We start from the raw sequence: 7,748 nt of genomic DNA, 5'->3' as shown, positions 1-7,748 counted from the left end.
GCCTTACAGTTGGATCTCATGGAGGCATTTCCTCAACTGAAGCTCCTTTCTCTGTGATAACTCCAGCTGTGTCAAGTTGACACAAAAATAGCCAGTACAATGATCAAGTAGGCTTCACCCCAGGGACGCAAGGATGGTTTAATGTTCAGAAATCTATTGATGTAATCCACTATGTAAACAAACTCAAAGACAAAATACTACATGATCATCTCATTAAATGCTGACAAATCATTTGATAAAATCCAACACTCATTCATGATAAAAGTGTTGGAAAGATCAGGAATTCAAGGCCCATACCTAAACATAATAAAAGAAATATACAGCAAACCAGTACCCACCATCAAACTAAATGGAAAGAAATTTGAAGCAATCTCGCTAAAATCAGGGAATAGACCAGGCTGCTCACTTTCTCCCTACCTATTCATTATAGTACTTGAAGTCCTAGCCAGAACAATTAGGAAAAAAAAAAAAAAAGAGTTCAAGGGATACAGATTGGAAAGGAAGAAGTAAAAATTTCACTATTTGCAAATGATATCATAGTATATATGAGTGACCTAAAAAATTCCATCAAAGAACTCCCAAACCTGATAAACACCTTCAGTGCAGTAGCTGGATATAAAATTAACTCAAACAAATCAGTGACCTTTCTCTACACAAAGGATAAATAAGCTGAGAAAGAAATTACGGAAACAACAACCTTCACAACAGTCACAAATCATATAAAATAACTTGTGGTGACTCTAACTAAGGAAGTAAAAGATCTGTATGATAAGAACTTCAAGTCTCTGAAGAAAGAAATCAAAGATCTCAGAAAATGGAAACATCTCCCATGCTCATTGATTGGCAGGATCAATATAGTAAAAATGGCTATGTTGCCATCAAAATTCCAACTCAATACTTCACAGAATTACAAAGGGCAATTTGCAAATTCATCTGGAATAACAAAAAACCTAGGATGGCAAAACAATTCTCAACAATAAAAGAACATATGGGAGAATCACCATGCCTGACATCAAGCTGAACTACAGAGCAATTGTGATAAAAACTGCATGTTACTGGTACAGCGACAGGCAGGTAGATCAATGGAACAGAACTGAAGACCCAGAAATGAACCCACACACCTAATGTCACTTGATTTTTGACAAAGGAACTAAAACCATCCAGTGGAAAAAAGACAGCATTTTCAAAAAATGGTGCTGGCTTAACTGGAGGTTATAATGTAGAAGAATGCAAATTGATCCATTCTTATCAACTTGTACAAAGCTTAAGTCTAAGTGGATCAAGGAACTCCACATAAAACCAGAGACACTAAAACTTGTAGAGGACAAAGTGGGGGAAACCCTCAAAGATATGGGCACAGGAGGGAAATTCCTGAACAGAACAACAATGGTTGGTGCTGTAAGATAGAGAATTGACAAATGGAACCTCATAAAATTGCAAAGCTTCTATAAAATAAAAGAGATTGTCAATAAGACCAAAAGGCCACCAACGATTGGGAAAGGAGCTTTACTAATCATGAATCTTATAGGGTACTAATATTCAATATATACAAAGAAATCAAGAAGCTGTATTCCAGAAAATTAAATAACCCGATTAAAAAATGAGGTACAAGGGGGGGGGTGGGGAGGGGACTGGGGGGGGAGTGTATTGGGGACTTTTTGGATAGCATTGGAAATGTAATTGAGGAAAATACCTAATAAAAAAAAGTGAGGTACAGAGTTAAACAACTGAGGGATACTGAATGGCTGAGAAGTACCTGACAAAATGTTCAAAGTCCTTAATCATCAGGGAAATGCAAATCAAAACAACCCTGAGATTCCACCTCACACCAGTCAGTATGGCTAAGATAAAAAATTCAGTTGACAGCAGATCTGGTGGAGAAAGAGGAACACTTCTCCATTGCTGGTGGGATTGCAGGCTGGTACAACCGCTCTGGAAATCAGTCTGGTGGTTCCTCAGAAAATTGGACATAGTACTACCTGAAGATCCAGCAATACCTCTCCTGGACATATACCCAGAAGATGTTCCAACTTGTAATAAGGACACATGCTCCACTATGTTCATAGCAGCCTTATTTAGAATAGCCAGAAGCTGGAAATAACCCAGATGTCCCTCAACAGAGGAAAGGATACAGAAAATGTGGTACATTTACACAATGGAGTACTACTCAGCTATTAAAAACAATGAATTTATGAAATTCTTAGGCAAATGGATGGATCTGGAGGATGTAATCCTGAGTGAGTTAACCCAATACAAAAGAACAGAAATGATATGCCCTCACTGATAAGTAAATATTAGTCCAGAAAATTAGATTATCCAAGATACAATTTTCAAAACACATGAAACTCAAGAAGAAGGAAGACCAAAGTGTGGATACTTAGTTCCTTCTTAGAATGGCGAGTAAAATACCCATGGAAGGAGTTACAGAGACAAAGTTTGGAGCTGAGATGGAAGGAAGGACCATCCAGAGACTGACCCACCTGGGGATCCATCTCATAATCAGCCACCAAACCCAGACTCTATTGCATATGCCAGCAAGATTTTGCTGACAGGACCCTGATAAATCTGTCTCTTGTGAGGCTGTGCCTGGCCATCAGAGAAGTGGATGCTCATAATCATCTACAGAACAGAAACAACGCCCGCAATGGAGGAGTCAGAGAAAGTGCCCAAGAGCTGAAGGGGTCTGCAATCTTATAGGAGGTAGAACAATATGAATTAGCTTGTAACCCCATAGCCATCATTGGGAGGAGAGGCCCTTGGTCTTACAAAGATTATATGCCCCAGTTCAGGGGAATGCCAGGGCCTGGAAGACGGATTGGGTGGGTTGGGAAGCAGGGCGGAGGGAGTGTATAGGGGACTTTCGGGATAGCATTTAAAATATAAAAGAAGAAAATATCTAATAAAAATGTTTAAAAAATAAATACATTAAGAATCAAAAAAGATAAAAGAAAAGAAAAGAAAATTCTCAGTTATTGAGCTCTGACTATAAAGGATTTGGATCAGGGACAACTTATCACGTGTCTATCTGAATACAACTAACCCTCTTTTTCAGAAGCCATCAGTTGCCAATCTCTCCTCATCTTAGAGTGAAATGTAGTAAATCATTCCCCCATTCTTCATGTCTTGTAGGCATAGTCACTGTGACATCACGTGTGCAAAGACTCTTTCGTGTATGGAAAACACTGCTTCACACCAGTCCTTGATTCAAGCTTTTACAATTCATTCTTCTCCCGTCTAGTATGAAAATTTCTGAACAAGGGGGTAAGTGATAATATATAAATATCCCATATAGGATTTAGGATTCTTTGCAATTCTTTGCATATTCACCACTTTTGAACCTCTATGTTGATTGTCATCTACTACAAATGTAAGTTTGTTTCATGAAGGTTGAGAGTCACACTAGTCAATGAATATAAATATATATTTTATAATCTAAGTATATATACATGTTTATAATGATTTTCATTTTTAATTTTTTAAACTTTCTAATAAATTAAAACTTATATAGGGATACACATATATAAGCACATCCCATATTTTCAGAGAAAAGGGGATTTTGTGTTTCTCTTACAAACAATTCATTTGGGATTCATATTTTTCTTTCCTTATTGCATTGACTAAGATGTGGAGTAATTTGTTGACCTGAAATGTAAACTACAGATAGGATCATATTTTGATCATTATAGATTAGAATTAAGGATATTATCTCTATAAATTTAGTAGATAGCCTGTATCATATTTTAAGTGTTCACTCTAGTATCAATTTCTTTAATATATTGTCAACAATAGATATTGAATTTTGTTATGTATCTACATCAGACTATAACAACGTAACTGCCCATTATTCCCCTTCATATTTTAATAGTCATGATTATTTTATTTGCAGTATTGTAATAACCCATCTTTGATAGAACAAATTTCATTTATTGGAATTAACATATACATGTATAGAGAATACTATATTTATTATTTTATTATATGTAAAAATACATACAGCTGAAAATGTAGTGCATGTTTATTGAAGACATTGCTTGACCAACTTTTGTTTCTCTGAAACTTTTCACATGTTTTGCTTCTTAAAGCAATACTGACATCACAAAATTAGCATTCTTTCTTATTCTGTTTCATTCATTCTTATTCTATTAATTTCTGTATGGCTGTTATGTTAGCCAGACTTCGGGCGATATCCCTATAATCACTGTGTCAGGAGGTAGAAGCAGGAGGACCTTTGAATGTGAGGCCAGCCTGGTCTATAGAGAGAGTATTAGGAAAGCCAGGAATATACAGAGAAACACTGTCTCAAATAATTAAATAAATAAATTGGTATATTATTCTTATTGTTTTGTTCTTTAAAAAAATTAAGCATAGGATATCATTAAAATAATATGAGGATTCTTTGTGGAAATGGTTTATTTAAAATTTAGATTAATTTAGATTCATAGAAAGTAACAAAATTCGTAAATACATAGCATACCTTTTTTCCACTAATTGATTTCATTATTTAGTCATGATAGTAAAATATTAAACTTCAAAACTGAGATTTGTACAATTTCTGTATGCAGTTATCCACTATCTATCACATATATAGATCCATTTAAAACCATTAAGATGATTAAGAAATGAACAATTTTGTTGCCACAAAAATTTTACCCATCCTTTCTCATTATAATTGCATCCACTCATCATCCCTGCCCCCGAGTAACCACTAATCTCCCTTCAACATCTATAATTTTGTCATTTCAAAAATGCTATATAAATTGAATTGTACCACACATGACCTTTCAAAATTAGCTTTTATTCTCACTCAGTGCAAGGGCTTGCAAAGCACGCAAAGTATTGTATGTGTCAGCAGTTCGCTCCGTTTGTCATTGAGAAGCATTGCAGAGAATGGACTCAACCATGCAAAGGCCTGTCATTTCCCCAGCTACACACTGGAGATAATATTCAGGCATATTACACAGAGTAGCATGTATAACAAATCTGACATCTCAGTGAACACAAGGTTTAAATACTGGAATCCAACAATGCTGTGGCTGGGAGAGTTGAAGAATAGAATATCTGTCAAGGCTTTGAATGAGTGGTGTGTTCCTGTCTTCAAACTCCAAACGTAGGAAGAAATAAATAAACTGAAGAGACTCCAGAGATCACACACTCTTTGCTTAGAATGGTGAGATCTTCTCGTGTTGTGCCAGGGAATGTTTGTGAACCCCCAAAAGACCACAGAGGCATTAGGGTCTCTTGATTCAAGCTAGAGCTTGGGCCACATCACCTTCTCTGATACAGGAGATCAGGAGGGAGCCTCGAGCCTCGTTTTAGGCAAGCATTTATAGAGATGTTAAGGGAGTATCTAGCCTGGTGCACATCTGATTGGGGACCATTATAGCCTTTAACATTATTGGCTGGTGCTGGGAGGCAAACCATAAACTTAACTTCTGTTTTACTCCTGATTGGTGATGGTTAGGAAATGAAGTGCTAGGGGAAGGCTTATAACCTGGAGGTGCAGATTTGTTGGGGAGTAACCTTGCAACTGGTGCTAGACAAAGGTCCTGTTGCAGATAGGGGTAACCTGGAAACAGGTGCTAGGTACTGGCCTGTAAGTTAACTTGAGTTCAACCTTAGGGAACGTTCTCTAACATGAAGTCTGAACACAAAAAAGTTGGTCTCTCACTCATACAGGTAAGTAAATATTGTTCTGCAAAAGACAATGAATTAATAATAAAATGAGAGCCAGAACAATAGAAGAGCAAAAATTACTCTCATGTTTCACAAACATTGAATTGATTCCCAAGCAACATAAATGCATACGAGAATAAATTTAATTTTTTTATTTATTAGATAATTTCTTTATTTACATTTCAAATGTTATCCCATTTCCTAGATTCCCCTCCAAAAATCCCCTATAACCCTCCCCCCTCCCCCTTTGCCCCAACCAACCCACTTCAATTACTGGTCCTGGCATTCCCCTATACTGGGGCATAGAGCCTTCACAGGACCAAGGGACACTCCTCCCATTGATGACCTACAAGGCCATCCTCTGCTACATATATAGCTAGAGCCACAAGTTTGACCGTGTGTTTTCTTTGTTTGGTGGTATAGTTCCAAGGAGCTCTGGAGGTACTGGTTAGTTCATATTGATATTTCTTCTATGGGGCTTCAGTCCCCTTTAGCTCCCTGAGTATTATTTGTCTCCTTCATTGGGGACCTTGTGCTCCATCCAATGTATGACTGTGAGCATCTACTTCTGTATATGCCAGGCAGAGAGACTCACAGAAGACAGCTATATCAGGCCCCTGTCACAAAGCTCTTGTTGGCTTCTGCCTAATGTCTGAGTTTGGTGGCTGATTATGGGATGGATCCCCAAGTGGGGCAGTCTCTGGACAGTCCTTCCTTCAGTCTGTGCTCAGAACTATGTCTCTATAACTCCTTCCATGGGTATTTTGTTCCCCAGTCTAAGAAGGAACTAAGTATCCACACTTTGGTCTTCCTTCTTCTTGAGTTTCATGTGTTTTGAAAATTGTATCTTGGATATTCTAATTTTCTGGACTAATATTTACTTATCAGTGAGTGCATATCATTTCTGTTCTTTTGTATTGGGTTAACTCACTCAGGATTACATCCTCCAGATCCATCCATTTGCCTAAGAATTTCATAAATTCATTGTTTTTAATAACTGAGAAGTATCCACTGTGTAAATATATCACATTTTCTGTATTCATTCTTCTGTTGAAGGACATCTGAGTTCTTTCCGGAGCATGTGTCCTTATTACAAGTTGGAACATCTTCTGGGTATATGCCCAGGAGAGGTATTGCTGGATCTTCAGGTAGTACTATGTCCAATTTTCTGAGGAACTGCCAAACTGATTTCCAGATTATTTGTACCAGCTTTCAATCTCACTAACAATGGAGGAGTGTTCCTCTAACTCCACATCCTCACCAGTATCTGCTGTTACCTGAATGTTTTTATCTTAGCCATACTGACTGGTGTGAGGTGGAATCTCAGGGTTCTTTTGATTCGCATTTCCCTGATGATTAAGGACTTTGATCATTTTGTCAGGTGCTTCTCAGCCATTCAGTATTCCTCTCCTCGGTTGAGAATTCCTTTTTAGTTCTGCACCCCATTTTTTAATGGTGTTATTTCATTTTCTGGAGTAGAGCTTCTTGATTTCTTTGTATATACTGGATATTAGTCCCCTATCAGATTTAGGATTAGTAAAGCTCCTTCCCCAATCTGTTGATGGCCTTTTTGTCTTATTGGCAGTCTCGTTTGTCTTATAGAAGTTTTGCAATTTTATGAGGTCCCATTTGTTGATTTTTGATTTTAAAGCACAAGCCATTGTTGTTCTGTTCAGGAATTTTCCCCCTGAGCCCATATCTTTGAGGTTTTTCCCCACTTTCTCCTCTACAAGTTTTAGTGTCTCTGGTTTTATGTGGAGTTCCTTGATCCACTTAGACTTAAACTTAGTACAAGGAGATAAGAATGGATCAATTTGCATTCTTCTACATTATAACCTCCAGTTAAGCCAGCACCATTTGTTGAAAATGCTGTCTTTTTTCTACTGGATGGTTTTAGCTCCTTTGTCAAAAATCAAGTGACATTAGGTGTGTGGGTTCATTTCTGGGTCTTCAATTCTATTCCATTGGTCTACCTGTCTGTCTCTGTACCAGTAACATGCAGGGTTTTTTTGTTTGTTTGTTTGTTTATTTGTTTTGTTTTGTTTTGTTTTTGTCACAATTGCTCTGTAGTTCCG

Source organism: Mus caroli, chromosome 1, assembly GCF_900094665.2.
Source record: "Mus caroli chromosome 1, CAROLI_EIJ_v1.1, whole genome shotgun sequence".
NCBI lineage: Eukaryota > Metazoa > Chordata > Mammalia > Rodentia > Muridae > Mus > Mus caroli.
This window is presented reverse-complemented; position numbering follows the sequence as displayed.